Source organism: Macaca thibetana, chromosome 13 (assembly GCF_024542745.1).
Source record: "Macaca thibetana thibetana isolate TM-01 chromosome 13, ASM2454274v1, whole genome shotgun sequence".
Classification (NCBI taxonomy): domain Eukaryota; kingdom Metazoa; phylum Chordata; class Mammalia; order Primates; family Cercopithecidae; genus Macaca; species Macaca thibetana.
Window position 1 is genome coordinate 107057570 of NC_065590.1, and position 20246 is coordinate 107077815.

The window sequence follows — 20246 nt, forward strand, 5'->3', positions numbered from 1 at the left end:
GTCTGCTTCCCCATTTCCCAGTCACCTGTCCTGGCTGACTGAAGAGTGCCTTCCGCAAGCACGCAGAATAAGAAGACTGAAGATGACCTTGGAGATCACCTAATTCAGCCCAGCCATGACACACTGACAAAAAAGAAATGTGAACCTTTTCCCATCAGATATCCTCAAGGTGAAGCAGGACCAGATTTCTCCTTCCAAAAGCACAGCTCAAGGGTCACACTCAATTCCCAAACCCTTCTCTGCCGGGTCCTCCCGACCAGCATCACCACCACAGGCTCCCTGTGTGGTCTGAGGCACAGGGAATCTGGCTGCTTTGGGAGGAAATTAGGTTTATAACCACATGCAAGTGCTGTACACTCAAGGGATAGGGCCTGTGCCATTACACTGGGAGTGCCCTCACCTTAGCATAAGAGTCAGCCTCAGATGCTTCTGGCTGGCAAAGCCCTCCTCTTATCCTAACTCATAGGTCTCCGTGATGTTTCCTCCTAACTCAGCCCCCAGTCCAGGCAGAACTGGCATTCTATAAACACCTCCCCACACATTCCTGAAGGAAAAAGGACATTATGCATTCTGGGCCATAAGCCACCTTGCATGGCCTTGGGTTAAAAGCTATTCTGGAGGCAAGTGATCTGGCCTTGGGTTAAAAGCTATTCTGGAGGCAACTGATCTGGCCTTGGGTTAAAAGCTATTCTCAAGGCAACTGATCTACCATATTGTCAGGGCTTCCTGGGTGCTGGCCACAGAACTCTTCCTATCTCTTTTGCTCCTGCAATCACCTTGTTTTTCTCACTTCTCCCTCCCCCGACTCCATCTTTCTATCCTTCTTTTCATTCTGCTTTGGTCTGTCATAGATTTAATTTGTATCTGCTCATCCAGACTATTACTTTGCGTTACTTCATAGGAGACACATTCTTGCCTGTGCACTCTTGCAGACTATCAGACAGAGAGAGAGAGAGAGAGAGAGAAAGAAAGGACAGCAACCAACACTGGCTCTCCCAGCTTTGTAACCCGCCTTCACCACAGCATTCCATTCACCCACTGGGAGTGGTCAGTGCTGCAGCTTCCTTCTCCTCACAGTGAGGCCATCAGAACATGCCACCCAAAATATGCTGCTTTGATGTATTGATGATTTTGAGCGAAGGCACTTGAGAAACCGCAGATGCCAGAAGGCCTCTCTGGCTTCCCTCTGTATACCTAAAATTAGGGCGTGGAATCCTTTGAGAAAGGTGCCCCCCTCTTTACCAGAAAGAGGAAACCATTCTCATCACCAGAGATGGGGAGACCGTGCTGAGATGTGTCCGTACAGACGGCCCTCCTAAAATGACCTACTTCTTCCACTAGTTTCCTCATGAGTTTTCTGATCACTTTACCACAGGTTGCCCCAGACCAAACTTCTTTTTCCTTTTGTCTTGTGACATGTCTGCAATTAATCATTCCTTGTTAAAGTGGCATATAAGCTCTCCGCCCTATCCACTTCTTTGAGTCTTCATTTCTTCCTTAAGAATACCTCTGTGTACATGCAAAAATATTAACATCAAACACAATGTGCATGCTTTTCTTCTGTTAATCTTCTTTATGTCAGTTTAATCCTCAGGTTCAGCCACAGAATCTAAGAGGGTAGAGGAAACATCTTTCCTCCTCCAGCACCCCTGAGACTTACCCACAAACGGTTTTCTAGAGCCATGAGCACTTCACCAAGAGCATTTGCAGTGAACAACACAATATCTCATGGTTCCAGTTGTCATTTAGTTCCTCTTGCTTCAGTAATTTGGGGCATCCCCTACTCACTGTGTCTTTAGGGGAGTTCCACACCACGCCACGGGGTATCTTTTCCTGGTCCTCATGCATCATTCTCTTCCTTTCACCTTCCTTCCCTGCCCTCTGTTCTTGTACCCCTTCCCTCTTGTGTGCTGCCTCCCACACAAGTTTTTGGTTCTGCAGCAAGAATGAAGGAGACTTCCTCTACTGCTGTAGGTCACCACCCCCATTAATTCTGTCTTTGATGATGCCCCATTAAGAGGACACTTTCTGCTGCCCAGTAAATGAAGCTTTCTATTGCCCAATGAACTGTGCCTGGCAGCACAATTCACTGCTTCACAATTGATCATTCTTTTTACCCTCGGAGCATCCTTGAAATGATTGACTCAACCATGAGAGAAACACTGTAAATATTCTCAGATACAAACTCACAGTATCAGCTTCACAGAATACCTGTAGATGCAAGTAACTAAAAATCCAGCTCAATTTGAGTTTAATAAGAAGGCAATTTATTGATTCAGGTGGGTAGTTCAGAAGTGGGCCAGGCTTCAGGGTAAACCTGAGCAGAGAAGCTCATGGGTGCTACTCAGGACTCAGTCTCTTCCCAATTTTCTGCTCTGCCTTCAGTGAAGTCAGAATCATTCTGAGTGTGGCAAAATCTCCCGGAACAATTTCTGAGGCTGTATTCTTCATCAAAGAGGGAACATGAACAAGCACACTCTTGTTCCTAACAACCCTAGTACAACTTGTATTTGACTCTAATTGGAACAACTCAGGCCCTTGCCCATCCCCAAGTCCATTAGGGGGCCAAGGGAGTCCTGTGTGGCACCTGGCGTGAGCCGCAGTTATGCAACCACCTTGGAACCAGTAACTGTGACATAGGGTGAGACAGTGTTGGTTAGGTTAAGTCAACCAGCACCCACCCCATGTTTCAAACCATGTGACTGAATAATTCAGGGTTCTGTTAGGAAGGAGAAAGGGGGATGCTTCTTGAATAGCACCCAACACTCAACTACAATTTAATTTGACAGGAACCTGGAGGTCTTGCCCATAGAAATCTCTCACAGTTGCTTTGAAAGAAAGCACTCAATACAAAAATCTTATGGCAGCAACGCTGTGGTCTCAAGGGTGCCACGGACTTGGTGTGGAGGGTGGGGAGGGGCTCAGTGTTTTTTGAAGATGAAGCAGAAGAATAGATGGCACTGACTTAGCAGAGTGGAAAATGTTTAACCCCAAGAGATGCCTACAGAGAAAGCTGAGCTGCACCACAGACTCCTAGAAGGGCTTGTGTTAGGGTTCCCAAGTGTCTAGGTAAGCTGAGGAGATGGTGAGGCAGACACAGAGGGTCGGTTCAAAGCACATTGGGAAGACTGTGATCCCAAGACCCCTCAGTCCACACTGGCAGTCAAATGCTCCTCCCTGACATCAGAAAAAGAAACAATTTATTTTCTTCAGATACTGAAACAGAACTTTTCTAAGCTCCAGGATACTGGATAATGCTGCTTATGCAAAGACAGTATTTAGTGAAAGCCAATTTACTGAGCAGGGAGATCAGCGGACTCTTTCTCCCTCTTGGCTCCCAGAATGCTGGGGTCAGCTTGCAGTCTTAGGAGACTGGCGACCTCTTTTTGGAGAGGATCTGCAGATACCAACATTTTCAGGGTTTTTTCAGGTCCAGCAGTGCCAGGCTCCTGTGGGCTCTTCCTTTGAGGAAGCAAAAGAAGACTCCGTCTGTGCACACAGAATGCATTAATTATATTTTCTTATTTTCTGTTTTCTTGACGCTCTAGCATCTGGTGTTTACTGGGAAAAGATTGCCTTTCCCAGGGCCAGCCAATTAAACTACCAATTCAGAACCCATACTCCTAACCACCTACTTTATATGGCTCTGATACTGTTTCCCTAATCACCCCAGGGCCAGGTACTAGGCAACTAGAGATGGCTCCATGTCCCAGAGGCTGCTGAAGTTATTCACGCTGGCCAGCCTAAGCCTGCCTGCCCTGCCTGCCCTTGCTGTCCCACAGAGACCACAGCAGAGGATCCTGCTCGTGCCTTCCCCTCTCCTGCCTCTGCCTGGGGCTTCCCTCTGCCTCCTATTTCCAGGGATCTGTGAGTATGAACGGGACAGTCACTTCCATGTCTGCAGGTCTTAACATCTCTGATTAAAACAAATTCTGGGTACATTTTAAAATATAAGGCTTCCAGTGAATTTTTTAAAACCCTTATATGGAAAAGTTTAAACATATATATAAATAAACAATGACTATAACAAACTCCTATATATCTGTAACCCTTCAGAACAACGAGAAACACATGGGCAATTCTGTTCCGTCTATATTCCCAAATAAAATTCATACATTGTGATTAGCTGATGTGTCTTTAAGCCTATAGAATTGATACATTTCCCCTATATCTCCTACATATCATTTTCTTGTAATTTATTTGTTGAAGAAGCTGCGTTGATCTTCCTGATTCATCTTTAGAGTTTAAAATAGAATTTCACAGAAAGAAAAACATAAAAGCAGAAGGAATAAAAATGTCAGAAAAGAAATCAACGGGATTTAAATGGTACAGCTGCTTTGGAAAACAGTCTGGCAGTTCCTCAAAAAGTAAGATACAGAATTACTCTTTGACCCATCAATTCTACTGAAGTCTTCATACTGAAGATAATTAAAAACATATGTCCACACAAAAACTGATACACAGATGTCCACAGCAGCATTATCCATAATAGCCAAAAGGTAGAAACAACTCAAACGTCCACCAACTGATGAGCGGATAAATAATATGAAGCATTTTCACACAATGGAATATTATTCAGCCTCAAAAAGGAATGGTTGCGAGGGATTGGAGGAGGGGAAAACGGGAAACACAGGGCTTCTTTCTGGGGTGCTGAAAATGTGCTAAAATTAAATAGGGATGAAGTCTGCTACTTCCAGAAAGTGCTAAATTGAACACTTTACATAAGTAAAATGTAGTGTGTGAATTATATCTCAACTTAAAAATCAAGAACATTTTCCAGAAATAAAGTTTATGAATTTTCAGATTTAAAAGATCTATTGAGTTCCCCTCAAAATGAATTTCAAAGTTATTCCACAATAAAGCACAGTATTGTGAAATTTGGTAACATCAGAGATAAAGATCTGAAAAGCTTCCAGAGAGGTGAAAGAAAATGATCACCTACAAAGTATCAAGAACCAAAATGGCAGTGGTTTTTCATTGAAATTCTAGATATAATAAGAAAACAAGGCCGGGCGCGGTGGCTCAAGCCTGTAATCCCAGCACTTTGGGAGGCCGAGACGGGCGGATCACGAGGTCAGGAGATCGAGACCATCCTGGCTAACACAGTGAAACCCCGTCTCTACTAAAAAATACAAAAAAACTAGCCGGGCGAGGTGGCGGGCGCCTGTAGTCCCAGCTGCTCGGGAGGCTGAGGCAGGAGAATGGCGTAGACCCGGGAGGCGGAGCTTGCAGTGAGCTGAGATCCGGCCACTGCACTCCAGCCTGGGCGACAGAGCGAGACTCCGTCTCCAAAAAAAAAAAAAAAAAAAAAGAAAACAAAATTTGGCCTTCACATTCTGAGAGAAAAATATATATTTTAAACCCGGCTAAACTGCCAACCCAGCGTGAGAATAATGCTCAGGCATTTTGGGACATGCACAGCATCAAAGCTTTACCTTAGGTCAGGAAGCAGTAAAGTGGCAACCTAAGAAATGGGAGAAAGGAATTCCAGGAACAGGTGATCCATGCAGGAGAGAGAGCAGCATTGCTGAGAGCCAGGGGTGAAGCAATTCAAGCTGGAGACACTGAGACAAACACAGGAGCGCCTGGCATTCTCTGAGAGGCAGTGCAGTGGTTCTCACAACTCAGTAAATGTGGTAATTACCTCTTATCTGGTTACAATGCACCTTCCCAGGCCTGCCAGCAGGGATTCTAAATCCTGTTGCAAATGATATGACTACACTTGTGGTTATAGACATGAGTGTTACAATCACAGATCCAGGTCCAAACCCAAATCCCTTCAGTAATTAACTGTATGCTGTCATTTAATTGCTTAATCTCTCCAGCACGCCACTTCCTCAGGCCAATTCATATGGGAATATAAATTCATCGGAGTGTTACAAAGAGTAGTTTGTACAATGAGCTTGTGACTATGAAATGCTTAGCATGGCATCCAAAAAGTCCTCAGTAAGTGGTGCAACAACAGTTTTCTTATTACAGAAAACACACCTAACCCAGAAAACAGTGTTCATAGGGGATTAAGAGAAGTAAGTACAGTCGGGTGAGCAGAGGGCGCCAGCGTTGCGAGGGCCTTTCCTAGGTGAGGCATCCATTACATTTGAAAGTGTGATGCAGGGCCAGAGCTCAACATCAACCAGGACTGGAAGGAATGAAGTAAACAGCTCACACCTGTTCCTTCATGGGTCCATTCCTTTCATTTTCACTTTTGACTCTGATGCAAAATTAGAACTCTTCTCTGCTCAAATTTCACTATTCTTAATAAAGTAAATAAGTAGAATTCAAAAACGTCAACTGTGTAAAATACATGCTCTTGTTATTACAAGGCAAGTGGGAAATATTTAGCATTTGATCATTGCCATCACAATAACACAAATTCTAAAACTTACACTGTTTACAACTGAACCACACCCTCAAATAATAAAAAAAAACGGTCCCTCCCTAACCTCTCTCCTCAGCAGGAGAAGGACTTTGGTCGCCCCAACCTGGGCAGGAGAGCAGGTGGAGGGTGGGAGCCCACAGCTGCAGCGGCAAGAAGCCTGAGGGCTGATGGCTTTGACCAAATAATAGGGAATTGGGTTTAGTTGTTCAAATCATTTTCCAATAACTGATTTATAAAATAGATCAGACTCATTGAAGCAGCTGGGGAATGGGAGCCTGCCTCTCAGTCTCCAGCCTCCTCAAACTACGTGTTTCTCCAGAGTAAGCTTGAGCCTCTCAAAGCATGGATTAAAACGCATGGCTCTTCCAGATCTAAAATCTGAGGCTCTACAATTTAAGTCATAGTTAGTCACTTCCATACTTATGATGGTAACATGCTTACATACTCAGTCTATCATTGTTTAATATTTAATGAAAGACACACATTTTGTTTACTTATGATACAGCAGCTAGTCTGCATTCACCTGCGTTGTCTCAGGGTCAGCTCTTTATTTCCCAGAATCCTGTCCCATTTCCTGGAGCCTATTGGCTGGAGGACAGATCTGGTCAAAAGTTAAAGGTATATTGGCACTCTGGGAGGCCAAGGCGGGTGAATCGCGAGGTCAGGAGATCGAGACCATCCTGGCTAACACGGTGAAACCATGTCTCTACTAAAAAATACAAAAAAATTAGCCGGGCGTGGTGGTGGGTGCCTGTAGTCCCAGCTACTTGGGAGGCTGAGGCAGGAGAATGGCATGAACCTGGGAGGCGGAGCTTGCAATGAACAGAGATTGTGCCACTGCACTCCAGTCTGGGTGACAGAGTGAGGCTCCGTCTCAAAAACAACAACAACAACAACAACAACAACAACAAATATGTTGGGTGAAGACTTAGAAACACAGCTTTTCTGACAAAAACAAGCAATGGGGAAAAGATTCCCTATTCAATAAATAGTGCTGGGATAGCTGACTAGCCATGTGCTGAAGATTGAAGCTGGACCTTTTTCTTACACCATGCACAAAAATCAACTCAGGATGGATTAAAGACCAAAACTAAAAGTTTTGGTGTAAAACCCAAAACTGTAAAAACCCTGGAAGACAACCTAGCCAATACCATCCTAGACATAGGAACAGGCAAAGATTTCATGACAAAGACACCAAAAACAATTGCAATGAAAGCAAAAATTGACAAGTGGGATCTAATTAAACTAAAGAGCTTCTGCACAGCAAAAGAAACTATCAACAAAGTAAACAGGCAACTTACAGAATGGGAGAAAATATTTACAAACTATGCATCTGATAAAGGTCTAATATCCAGCATCTATAAGGAACTTAAACAAATTTACAAGAGAAAATCCCATTAAAAAGTGGGCCAAGGACATAAAGAGATACTTCTCGAAAGAAGACAAACATGGTAAACAAGAATATGGAAAAAAGCTCTAGATCACTGATCACTAGAGAAATGCTCATCAAAACCACAGTGAGGCACCATCTCACACCAGTCAGAATGGCTATTCCTAAAAAGTTAAAAAATAACAGATGCTGGCAGGGTTACAGGGAAAAGTGAACACTTCTACAATGTTGGTGGGAGTGTAAGTTAGTTCAACCATGGTGGAAAACAGTACGGTGATTCCTCAAAGAGCTAAAAGCAGAACTACCATTTGACCTAGCAATCCCATTACTGGGTATATACCCAGAGGAATATAAATCATTCTACCATGAAGATACATGCATGCATTTGTTCGTTGTAGCACTATGCACAATAGCAAAGCCATAGAATCAACTCAAATGCCCATCAATCACGGACTGGATAAAGAAAATGTGATACATATACACCATAGAATACTATGCAGCCATAAAAAAGAACGAGATTATGTCTTTTGCATTAGTATGAATGAAGCTGAAGGGTATTATCCTTAGCAAAGTAATGCAGAAACAGAAAACCAAACACCGCACAGTCTCACTTATAAGTGGGAGCTAAATGATAAGAACTTGTGAACACAAAGAAGGAAACAACAGACACTGGGGTCTACTTGAGCGGGGAGGGTGGGAGGAGGGCAAGGAGCAGAAAAGATAACTATTGGGTACTGGGCTTAATACCTGGATGATGAAATAACATGTACAACAAACCCCTGTGAGACGTCTTTACCTATGTAACAAACCCTCCCATGTACCCCCAAACCTAAAATAAAAGTTAACTATAAAAGAAACACAGCTTATAATTATTTTCCCTTAAGTACCATAAAGGTCATGGGCCATTTGCCACCTGAACAGTCAGTAACACATGAGTGGAAAGAAACTGAACACCCAGGGACCATTCACTGTAGAGGAAGGAGGCAGGCATAACTCATAAGGTGAACTTCCTCCAGTCCCAAAGTGGTTCCCTTCTCCTCTTAAATGCAGGTCCCATGGAATTCAGACTAGGAAGTAAAGCAAATGAGAACGGACCACAGGGGAGCAGTTCAAATGTGCAGAAAAGGATAGAGCAGCCCCAATGAGGAAGGAAGGCTGGACAAGAAATGGATTTGCAGGGAAGACAATGTGTACCCATCAGAGCTCTGATTCCTTCACTTCCATACCCTCCCCTGCCCACTAACATTGAAAAAGTATTGATGGCAAGTGTTGGGCTGTAACACATTTCCTTGCTTTATAATCTGGATTTGGGGGGTTAAATTTCAGAGATAATGAAAAATCCCCCTTTAGTTAACTTTTAATTCCATAGTTGTACCTTTTTTTTTTTTTTTTTTAACAGATTTGTGAACATGTAAAACAAAGAAAAGAGCATGGTAGTAATTTATAATCAACAAATATATGTCCACTGAGTAAGTGGCACTCACATGGCATATGGCATACAAGCATCCTGAGAGTAGGATCATGGGGCACCTGATGGTGATTGTCCTTAGAGCTCGTAAGGGCCCAGCCTCCTGCTGTCCATGCACAGCTGCATGTACAATCGGTGTCTCCTTAAACTTCATAGCGATGCCACAAGGCAAATCACATTGTCTTCCCTTTCTGTGTAAGAAAACTAAGGCTGGATGAGAGTGTGCAGAGTTGGATCATGGATTTGTGTTTGGCTCCTTCTAGTTTCAAAACCTGTGAATATTTTCCTGTCTCTAATGCTAATCTTAGCACTATATTTGGAATAAGCATATAAACATATAACCACAGTCCATTCAGGTAATATGCAATTAAATTATAAATAAATTCTCAGCAAGATTGTGAGTGACTGAATGAACTATATATAAGAATAATGACTGGTTGAAGTGTTATTCATAGGATAAAGTAGAAATCATTTAAATGGCTAACTGTATAAGGACGGTTAAATCAAGCATCCAGGTGTGGAAATAGCTGATTTACATATATAGTTTATGCCATGTAAAATGTTTATGATCTAACATTGGATGAAAAAACAGAAACAACATTTTATGTACAGTATAATCTAAAATTTCTACATTTCATTAAAAATGCAGGAATATAATTATCAAAATTTGAGTGATTAAATTATGAATAATTTTCTTTCTCTTATAACTCATTTTATATTTACCAAAGATCCTCCAAAGAGATTATACACTTTTTTAATTAGAAAAAAAGTTATTTATTAAAGAGATCATAAATTACATAATATTTTACAGAAGTTAAAAGCTGAGATGGTGAGGATTTCCAGGGACTCCTGCCACCAGCCACCTTGCCTCATCGTTTACACGGAAATGTTGGGACTGAGGCGACCTCATGCCTCTCAATTCCCAGCCAACTTTCTCTCTTTCTGGTTCTTAGCAAACCTGTTAAACAGAAAATAATCAGTGAGACAGATAAACTACACCCTAGTGTTTTAACAAGTTACACATAATTGCTTGCTTACTAATTGTCTACCTCAGAACTTTCTTTTCCTCATAGAGTCAATATAATCATCTATTTTAAATTCAGCTTTTGCCATTTTACAGTCTGAGATGCAGGACTTTGCATAGGGCATGGATGGGTTTCCACAATCCGCACGAGGTTGGAAGGAGAACAGGGCAGATTCAGCCCCACTCAGTGAGAGTTGTGGTTGGAGTTACTTGGCTGGACCTCACTCCAGAGAGAGGAGACCTTCCTCTGGACCAGGTACCAAGACAGCCCCTAGTTGGAAAATCTTTTCTTCTAAGGTGACATGCAGCCCCCACTAGAGAGGAAAACACCACAGAGTTTTAAAAAGGAAAAACCAAGGGAAGCTGGGGAGTTTCTTGATAGGGGACACAGCAGAGTCCGCCCAGCTGGGGCGAATCTCTGCAGTTCCCCAATGGGACGGCAGGCGGGAGGAGCAGCATGAGCCATCTGCAGTGACATTGTCTCCTCCGGCAGCAGCTTCCATCCAGAAATCCATCTCAGGGTCTGTCCTCACAGGAACCTGATGCCAGAGCTGTGCGCTGAAAGGATTGGGACACAGGTATTTTGTGGAACTGGGCATTTTCCAGGTCTTGCTGGAGGTCATTGCGTGTGAACTTGATGGAGCTCTTTCTCATGGGCTTTTTTTCTAAGTGTGGGAGAGCATGGCCTGCATGACTGCTGGCTTCCAGCACGTGGCTTGCAAACCCAAGCCAGGGTGTGTAAGTCACTGTAGCCCTTGACAGAATAGCAGGGGATAAAGGTCGGTTTTTAATCTTCTGTTTATTACTCTCAGCCAATTAACTTCTATCTACAGTAGAAAATATTTTGCCAGTTTTTTTTCAAAGTGGAAAAATATCGTGCTTTTAAAAAAGTCATTTAGAAGCACAGACTTCTCAATTTTATTACATTAAAATCACTAAAAGATAGAAAAAAGTGAAATTCACATATCAAAGAAATTATCTTTTGGCAAAATATTCAATTTTGTTTTGAAATGTTTGTGAATATTCCATGCATGTGTCCAGATGCATACAGAGTTTATTCATTCAATTAAGTTAAAAAATTAGATAACATGATAAATTCAAAAAGTAGTGAAGACACATTTTGTTTCTGTCTCTTTAACTGAGAAAACTGGCTGATGCCTCCTGTGTGCGAGCACTGTGTAGCTGATGCAGGTACGGAAACCGAGGTTTTCTTACTTCCTGCCGCTGGCCCCGGCACTGGAGGTTGGTTCTGGGAGGGCAGGGTGTCTGTTTTTATTACCACTCAGCAGTGTCACACAAATACACACGGGTGTGTCTGCCCTATAGTGGATGCTGGCAGACACTGTTTATTACCACTCAGTCAGCGCCACACAAATACACACGGGTGTGTCTGCCCTATAGTGGATGCTGGCAGACACTGTTTATTACCACTCAGTCAGCGCCACACAAATACACACGGGTGTGCCTGCCCTCTAGTGGATCCTGGCCACCACTGGGAGCAAATGTGACTGTAAACAAAATTAAAGATTTAAAAAATACCCATTATCTCCAGAAGGGATTTAATTCTAACAGGAGGCTTTTTTGTTTTCTTTTTCAAATGGGCTGATGGGTAAAAATAATACAAGACTGGAGATGTTGGAAAAAAGCACACTGCGTTTGCCTTTCGGCATCTGTGATGACTGAATCCTTCCTCAGCGCTGCCACAGGGAGCACATTCACACTTGTGTCACAGAAATACCAGGGTTAGGTCAAAAAACCAAGTGTTACCTGGAGGAAGCCACAAAGGCTATGAGACTAAGCCTCACCTAGAAGACACTTGACAGTTCAGAAGCTGAGATCCTGCAAGGTGTCTCGAAGAGCTCAGCTGTGACCCTGCACTGTATGGAAGGGAGGGCAGTGGGGCCCAGGCAGGTGAAGAGAATTGTCCACTGTTGAGCATCATCAGCCTAAAACCCACATGCAATGCTGTTGCTGCAAAACTACCGACTGTTGAAGACACAAACCACAGAAACAGAATCCCTTTATGGTCTCACTGTGCAACTGATGACTTTTCAGAAGATGAAGATTAAACATATTAATCATAAATTCAAAGTATCAGAAGAAACACTAGGGATTTTTTAACCTCTGCTATCATGACTTTTTTTTTTTTTTGCAAGATTCTTGAATTATTGTAAATAAGCTCACAGAGGCCAAAGTGCTCCCCTGAAGTCATCCAGAAAGAGGCAGGCTGCTAATCCCCACGTCTGACACATCTGTGTTTTCTCAGGATAATACAAAAATTAAAGATAAGGGAGAGAGAGAGGGACAGAAAGAGACAGAGAGACAGAGAGAATTGGAGCTAAGAGAAAACACTTTCATGTTTTGACACCCAAAATTCCCAGTGAACATTCCCGTTGCCAGCGGATGAAATCCAAGGCCCTGGCTCCAGGATCCTGCTCTTTTCTTTGTTGATTCCTGTTCAAATTTGGCATAGAAACAATATGGAACTTGTTACACTTCTCTGGGTTAGTCATTATGCTTTTGGCTCATAGGCTCCACTTCCCCAGACATCCCTTTGTCCTAAACTTCAAGTAATTCAGCTTCACCCTTCGGAGAACAGCTCAGCTGTCACTTCTTCTAAGGACCCTCCCAAGCCACCTCTCCAGCAAAAGGGCCCCCACCTTGTTCTTTGCACCTCTGTCCCTCGAGGTGCTGCTGTCGTTTGTGGAGTGTGGGACCCCGGGGACTAGAGCCCCTCTCATGCTGGAGACACTCGGCACTCAGTAAGTGTGTGCTGAGCGGATACAAGTGCAGCAAGCTTGCACAGTCTTACAATGTGTGCTCTCATGTCTGGAATAGAGCCCCATTTTCATTCTTTGTAAAATGAGTAAGTGGGGCTGGGTGACCCATACTCTCTTTTCAACTCAGAAGTCCACTATGAGCCTGACATCAAATAGCTTCCCAGCCAGTGCCAGGCCAGGACCCAGATTGTTCAATGTGCCTGTGTCCTCCACAGCATGGGGAAAGCATGGAGAAATGGGACCAGCTCTGCTGCCTGCTGCCCAGTACCAGCCAGCAACTCCAGGCTCACAAAGCCAAGGCACCTGCAGGAGATCTTGGTTATTTAGTAGCTGTGATTGGGCTGGGAGGGGAGTGTGTTCACTTCTAATTTTCCAGTGACTAGCATGAGACAGTTTGAAATGATTTTTTCAAGTGATTTTTTCTCTTGGTTCAAAAAAAAAAAAAAAAAAAAGGCTTTTTCACCTTCTCATCCTTGGAGCCATTGGCATTAGCTATGGGCCTGATAGTTTAAGAAAACTTTATTCTCCAAAGTAATATTTTGATAAATAGTGTAATTCTTTATTACAGCAAAACCATTGCTTAAGTGGGCAAAACTCTAGAGGATAGGAAAACACACTCTTGAAAAAAGGTGGTGATGCCCTGAAATTCAGCAAACTGCAGGGGCACATGTTGTTCTATCCCAGGTCAGAGTGTATCAGTCATCACTCAATGCCACTCACAGACCACCAACTTCAGAATATCTAGGTGTAAAGTTCAGTACAATAGTCATAACATAATAATGTAAATAATTTTACATTGTTAATAATTATTTATGTTATACTATTACATAATGTAAACACTATTAAAATATATTTGTTTTCAAATAATGGCCTTGGTTTCTGTGGGCAGTGTCTCCTCATGGAAAGGTAGTGCATTCCTGCTAAATCACGGACAAAACGGGCCCCCAGGAGCTCCAGGCTGCAGCAGCAGCTTCTCATCTATGTCCTTCACTGCATGATGTTGTGGTTGACTTTGAAAGCTCCTTTACGTCTAATTTTATCAACAGAGCTAGTATTTCATGAGTATCTACCACATGCCAGGTTCCAGAAAGCTAAATGCCTTCTGTTTGTTATTATTCACCAAATACAAATAACAACTCTCTTCTCATTACTCACACAACACAATTTAGCAGAGGGAGATTGAGCGACTTTCCCATGGTCACACAGCTACTAAGAGCAGAGTTGTGTTTAGATTCATGTCTGAATACTGAACACCGAAATGAACCAGAGGAAATATCATATGTTTCAAAAGCCTATTCAAGCCATTTGTTCTTATTTTAAGGAAAATCTTTATGCTAATTTTAAACTCCAAATACTTATGAATGGCAGAGATCTACAGGTTTGATTCTGATGTAAAAGATGATGCTCCCCAGCTGGTTACTGCTACCATCCCACAACCCCGAGCATACTGGACAAACGTCTAAGCCTCGTAGTTAGTGGGGACAATGCTGGTGGAGTCTGAAGTTGTCATGCAGTGACTCATGAAAGCTTAGGCAGATTTGGTGATATATGACACAGAGATGCAAAGAAATGCAGTAGCTGACAGACATAGGATGGCTCTGGGAGATGCAGAAGGAGCATGTCTCCCAAAAAGAGTCAAACAGGCATCCTTAAGGAAGGAGCAAAGGGGCTGAAGAAGGGATTTGTCATGAGAGATGGGACAGGAAGTTCTCGAGAGGCAGAGGGAGAGCATGAGAATGTCAGGAAGGGAGGAGAGATTCTCGCACATCTGGGAAGCTGACAATCCATCAGCATGGCCACGAGGAAAATAATGAGAAACAGAAATAATAGATGAGGCTGGATATAGAAGCAGAGTTCAAGCTGTGTCTATTGTAAAGACTTGTGATTCTATCCAGATGGCAATAGGTAGCATTCTAAACAGAGATCTTTTAAAACAAGAGTCAGAAAATATTTTCTGCAAAGGGTTAAATGTTAAATATTTTAAGTTTTCCAAGCCATATGGTTTCTATGTTAATGACTCAGCTCTTCCATTGTACCATGAAAACAGCCAGAGATGTCATATAGCACATGTATGTGGCTGTGTTCCAGTACAACTTTACTTACAAACGCAGACTGCGTCAGACATGGCCCATGCATGGTAGTTTGCCACACCCTGTTTTAGGAAGCTCAGGTTTGTGATATGATGGAGAATGCCTATGAGAACTCTTGTTTTAAATGGTAGAGTGAACATACACTGCAATTCTAATCTGCTTGACCCAAGCTCTTGATAGTGAAAGGTAGAAAAGATAGATAGTAAATAGATAGATGATAGGCAGGTAGATAGATGATAGATAAAGAAAATACATAGCTGTTCCAGAAAACAGAAAGGGATAACTTCATGAACCAAAAACAAAGTAATATACTTTAGAAAGGAAGCAGGCTGGAAAACCCACAGTTGCAAAGCGAATAAAATTTCTAATTGCCTCTTGTAGCCCCTTCCTGGAAGTAGTCACAGCCGACTTCTTCCTCTGTTTTTTGTTTGTTTATTGTTTGCTTTTCTGTGGGGTTTTGTTGTTGTTGTTTGCTTTTCTTTAAAAATTTACTTTCCCTGCTTTTTTGTCACAGCAGCCTTTGTCACTTCAAACACCGTAAGTGTTCTTTAAAAAATAAAATAAAATTATATCAACATTTCAATTAAAATGCAGCATGTCTGAAACTTGGTATCTAGAGAGGTGAGATAGACAAAGGAGCCCTTGTTACTCCACCTTTTCTTGCACCAGCCTTCACCTTGCACATGGCAACAGACAATGCACAAAGCCACTTCCTTATGGACTGAAATTCTAATCCTTTTATGACTGGCCTTTCCATCCTTCACCTTCCCCTCTCCCATGCTGTGAATGATTGTATGGGACATTTTTGTTTTAATCTCAGTGACAGGAACACAGGTAGCTCTAATATAACTGTGACCCAGATGCTTCTGTTTCTAGCATGTATTTATTTTGTAGCAAACATTTACATGCATCATTTTTCACTGTCTTTTGAAAATAATTAGGCAATATCTCATCCGTGGTAGGATGTTTCTAGTGTTGTGTTCTGAGGGAGAAAAACTAATCTGTTCTCTTTCCACTGCATTCCAGGAACAGTAAGAGGAGGTTGTGCTTGAATAATTTGTATCCACACTACAGAGTGGGCAATAAGCAGATTAGTCAAAACAATTCTGATTCACTTCAGTAACAGCCTCCTCCAACTCATTTTTTCTCAACAAACTTATTTTTCCAGCAGAAGAATCCCAGACTTCTTAGCGAACCCACTGACGTTTTGCACCTTAAATCTGTGAAATCGTCATGTTTTCTTCTGCCATATTCATAGTTCAAAGATGAGGCGAAGCTAGACGCATTCCTGAAGGAACCCAAGAAATTCCTCCTTTCTCTCTCTGGAATGAAATGAAACCTCTAGACTATCAGTTCTAACCTTCAAAAACCAAATCTGTTATTGAGATCTCCTTCAAATACTACTGTAGACCCCAGTGTTTATTCATTAAATTTTTTAAATATTTGTTTTATTTGGAATCAATTTATTTGTAAGTTTAGTATTTGTATTAATATAAGGGAGAAATGTTTAAATCTGTGAATGCCATATGTGCCTCTGGCTTATTGCCCAATTAATTGTAGCCTCGGGCTAAACTTTGGTTTCTGTCTTTTATTTTTGTCAGAACAAATATAAGTGATCTCAGAACATCTGCTTTTATTGTAAGGACTCATGCTGCCATCTCCATTCCTCTCTCTTTTCTTGCAATCTGTGTGGAAATTATTTAATATGAACATTTCAACCACCTTCACTCTCCCATGTCCGCTATCAGCACATTCAAACTTATCCAGCCAAGGCTGTCATGCTAGGCCAGGGATTTTTTAGGAATCTATTTTGCTGTGATGCGGCTGGCACCCCTTTGACTCACTTTATCACCCCAGGGTTCTTTTCATTTTAGGAGCCCAAGAGGGCAGAAAAAGAATTAGGTGAGCAATTAAACCCTCTGAGTCAGGAGCGTCTCCGTTTGTTTTAAGCAATGTTGTAGAACATCGTATTTCATAAGCTCCTAGCAGATGAGCCACGTGGCTGCTGAGCACACATGCCTGCTTGCTGCTGTGAGCTCAGACACCATCATCATTAGTCTTTTCCACCTCTGGAGGTAATTATAAGGGCCACTTAATAACCTGTAAATCATAGAGAGTTAAAGGTATTTCCCCAAAATGCTGATGACAGAATGAAAGGTGAGGAGTGTTAGCCACAGGTCAAAATTGCAGGAAAGTCTCTCAATGTGGGTTGTTGAAGAAATGTAGGTCTTTTTTCTTTTGGAAGTCTCCCTAGAATGGGGTCAAGGACTCTGCCCATTCTAGGATGAAAAATTGGGATATTAGACACCCTGAGATATTTATCCCAAGTCTTCAATTTGGGCTCTTAATTAGTTTGTTCAACCATCACAATCTCAAATGCTAACCAGGACATTTGAATCTCTTCACAGTCCAAATCAGCACCATCTTTTAAAGTTAAGTTTCTCATTATTCTCATCTGACATACCTTATTTATCCCACACCCACCCCAATAACATATTGTGCTCACTGTTATCTTTGAGACAACACTTGAATTTTACTCATCCTGGAGTGCTTTTCACATGTCTTGTCCAGATCCAGTTCAGACTCATTCTTCAGCTCTGCATTAGTCAATGGGGGCTAGGTGACAAACAACCTCCAAATTTCAATGGCTCAAAAATCTTCTTCCTCATTTATATACATCTCATCTTGGGTCAGGTGAGAAGTAGCTCTGTGCTGTGTCATCCTAACACAGGAATCCAGATGGAAGGAAGGACCATCAGTAAGATCCCCATTGCTATAGAAAAGAGAAAAAAGCATGTGGAATAGAACTCTGTTTCTTGGAAATCTCTCCTGAAAAAGTCACGTGTTATTTCTTCTCACCTCCATTGGTAAAGGAAAAAAAAGTCATGTGGCCATGTGAAAATTTAAGTAGGTGGGATGGAGCAGTCAGAATGCATTCATAAAAAGTGAACTGAAAATATTTGGAGAGCAGCACCAATGACTATCATGAATGCCAACATGTATCCCTAACAACCCAGTGCTGTCACCCTCCAAACTTTATGTCTTGCAAAGTATTAGGACTTCTTATCTGAAGCCATACCACTCAGAGGGACTGAAAAATATGTAATGACATCTCCTTTAGGATGTCCTTAGAGAATTCAAGGAAAAGAAGTTAAATAATTTAAAAGTGCTTTTGGGTACAGCTATTTAGCACTAGAGGGTAAGATTAGGGATACATCGTAAAGTTAATAATAGGGTTAGCGTTAGGATTAGGACTGGGTCAGAGTCAGGGCCGAAAGTATGGTTAGAGGTGGGGTCATGGTTAGGGTCAAGATCAAAGTCAGGGTCAAAGTAAGGGTCAGAATTAGGGACCAGGGTAGGGATCAGGGTGTAGGTTCAGGGTCAAAGTCTTGGGACAGGGTTTGGATTAGGATTAGGACCAGAGCTTTGTTCTCCTCAGGACCCACCTGAGAGTGGGTCACCATGGCTTTGGAGCACCTGGTAGCATGTCCACCGTGAAGACCAGAGTTTCATTGTCCTTAAGACTGACATGGGGAGACGTGACTGCGGGCCATTGAGGAAGGTGAGGCAAAAGCTTCCTGTCTGCTCCCCGCATGCTGAGGAGGATGCTCTGCTATGGGCTTTACTTTCACATGTTACATTCCACAAGTCTTGTTTTACAAAAGTCTCCCTTCCTTGAGGCTTTGGCTGCTCATCCCTACTCATCATCACAGCGTGCCATAACATATGGTAAGATTTGGGTTTGTTTCTGGGGAGAGATCTTGGTACAGAGAAAGCAGAAATGCTTAGAGCCACCATCAGGACAGTTGGGATGAAAGCTGGGGATGGGCAGAGGCTGGAGGAAACATGTGCACCTCCTGTAAACACTTTTATTCATGTTTTAATTACTCATTTTTCTTACAGTGTTAAAGTAGTAAAAAAAGTATTGAAAAATTGAAAAGTAGCCATATTAAAACTTGCAATATTATTTAAGTTTAAATACATTATTTGTACCTCATCAACATTTTTTATTTTGTTGAGAAAGTCTAAGGTTAATTGGCAGCATATTTGTAATAGTAGATAGAATAATGTCTGTTTTATAAACATTGACATCCTACATTACATGTGTGAACCCTGAAAATCTGACACAGCTCTCAGATTTTTTGGAAAGTTTATTTTGCCAAGCTTGAGGATGCGTGCCTGTGATGCATCCTTAGGAGGTCCTGACAACACAGGCCCAAGGTGGTCGGGGTTCAGCTTGGTTGTATACATTTTAGAGAGACATGAGACATCAATCAATATGTGTAAGATGTACATTGGTTCAGTCCAGAAAATTCAGAAGGCCAGACGGGGGCTTCCAGGTCATAGGTTGGCAAGAGCAAATGGTTTCATTCTTTTGCGTTACTGATCACTCTCTCCAAACGAGGCAATCAGATATGCGTTTATCTCAGTGAGCAGACGGGTGACTTTGGATAGAATGGGAGGCAGATTTGCCCTAAGCAGTTCCCAGCTTGAGTTTTCCCTTTAGTTTAGTGATTTTGGGTCCCCAAGATTGATTTTCTCTTCACAAGGTCTAACATGTTTTCCCATGAGCATTACTTATTCACTGTGCATTTTATTACACAAATAAGGCACAGATTTTTTAAAAATCATCAACTTCGTGGCTAGCTATATAGACATAATTACATAGAAGCTCAACTAAATTTGCAAACACTCCAGAGTTTGGGTTTCCAATAATTCTTCGTGATTCTTTAAAAGGTAAAGTATTTTTCCCCCATAAAACATAGCAACATCTAAACTCACCCATAGAACGTCCTGCCATTTCTGTTTCTCTAGTTTCCTCATTTGCTGCAAAGCCTCACTGAGGAAATTGACTTTGAATATCCTTTTACACTCTTCTGTTTTATAAAGCATTGTGGTAAAATATTGAATCATCATGGTCATGAGTTCTGTTCATATTCTTTCTTTCTTTGAATACTTTTTCCCAGTGGCCAATATTTGATTCTGTTATATTATGGCTAAAAGGTAGGTATGGGAACAAAACAAAGACAAGAAGTCTTTGGAGTAAGTGATCCCATCACAATGAATCAATTTTCCATTGGAACATATTTTTACAAAGTCACTGTTTTGAAAATA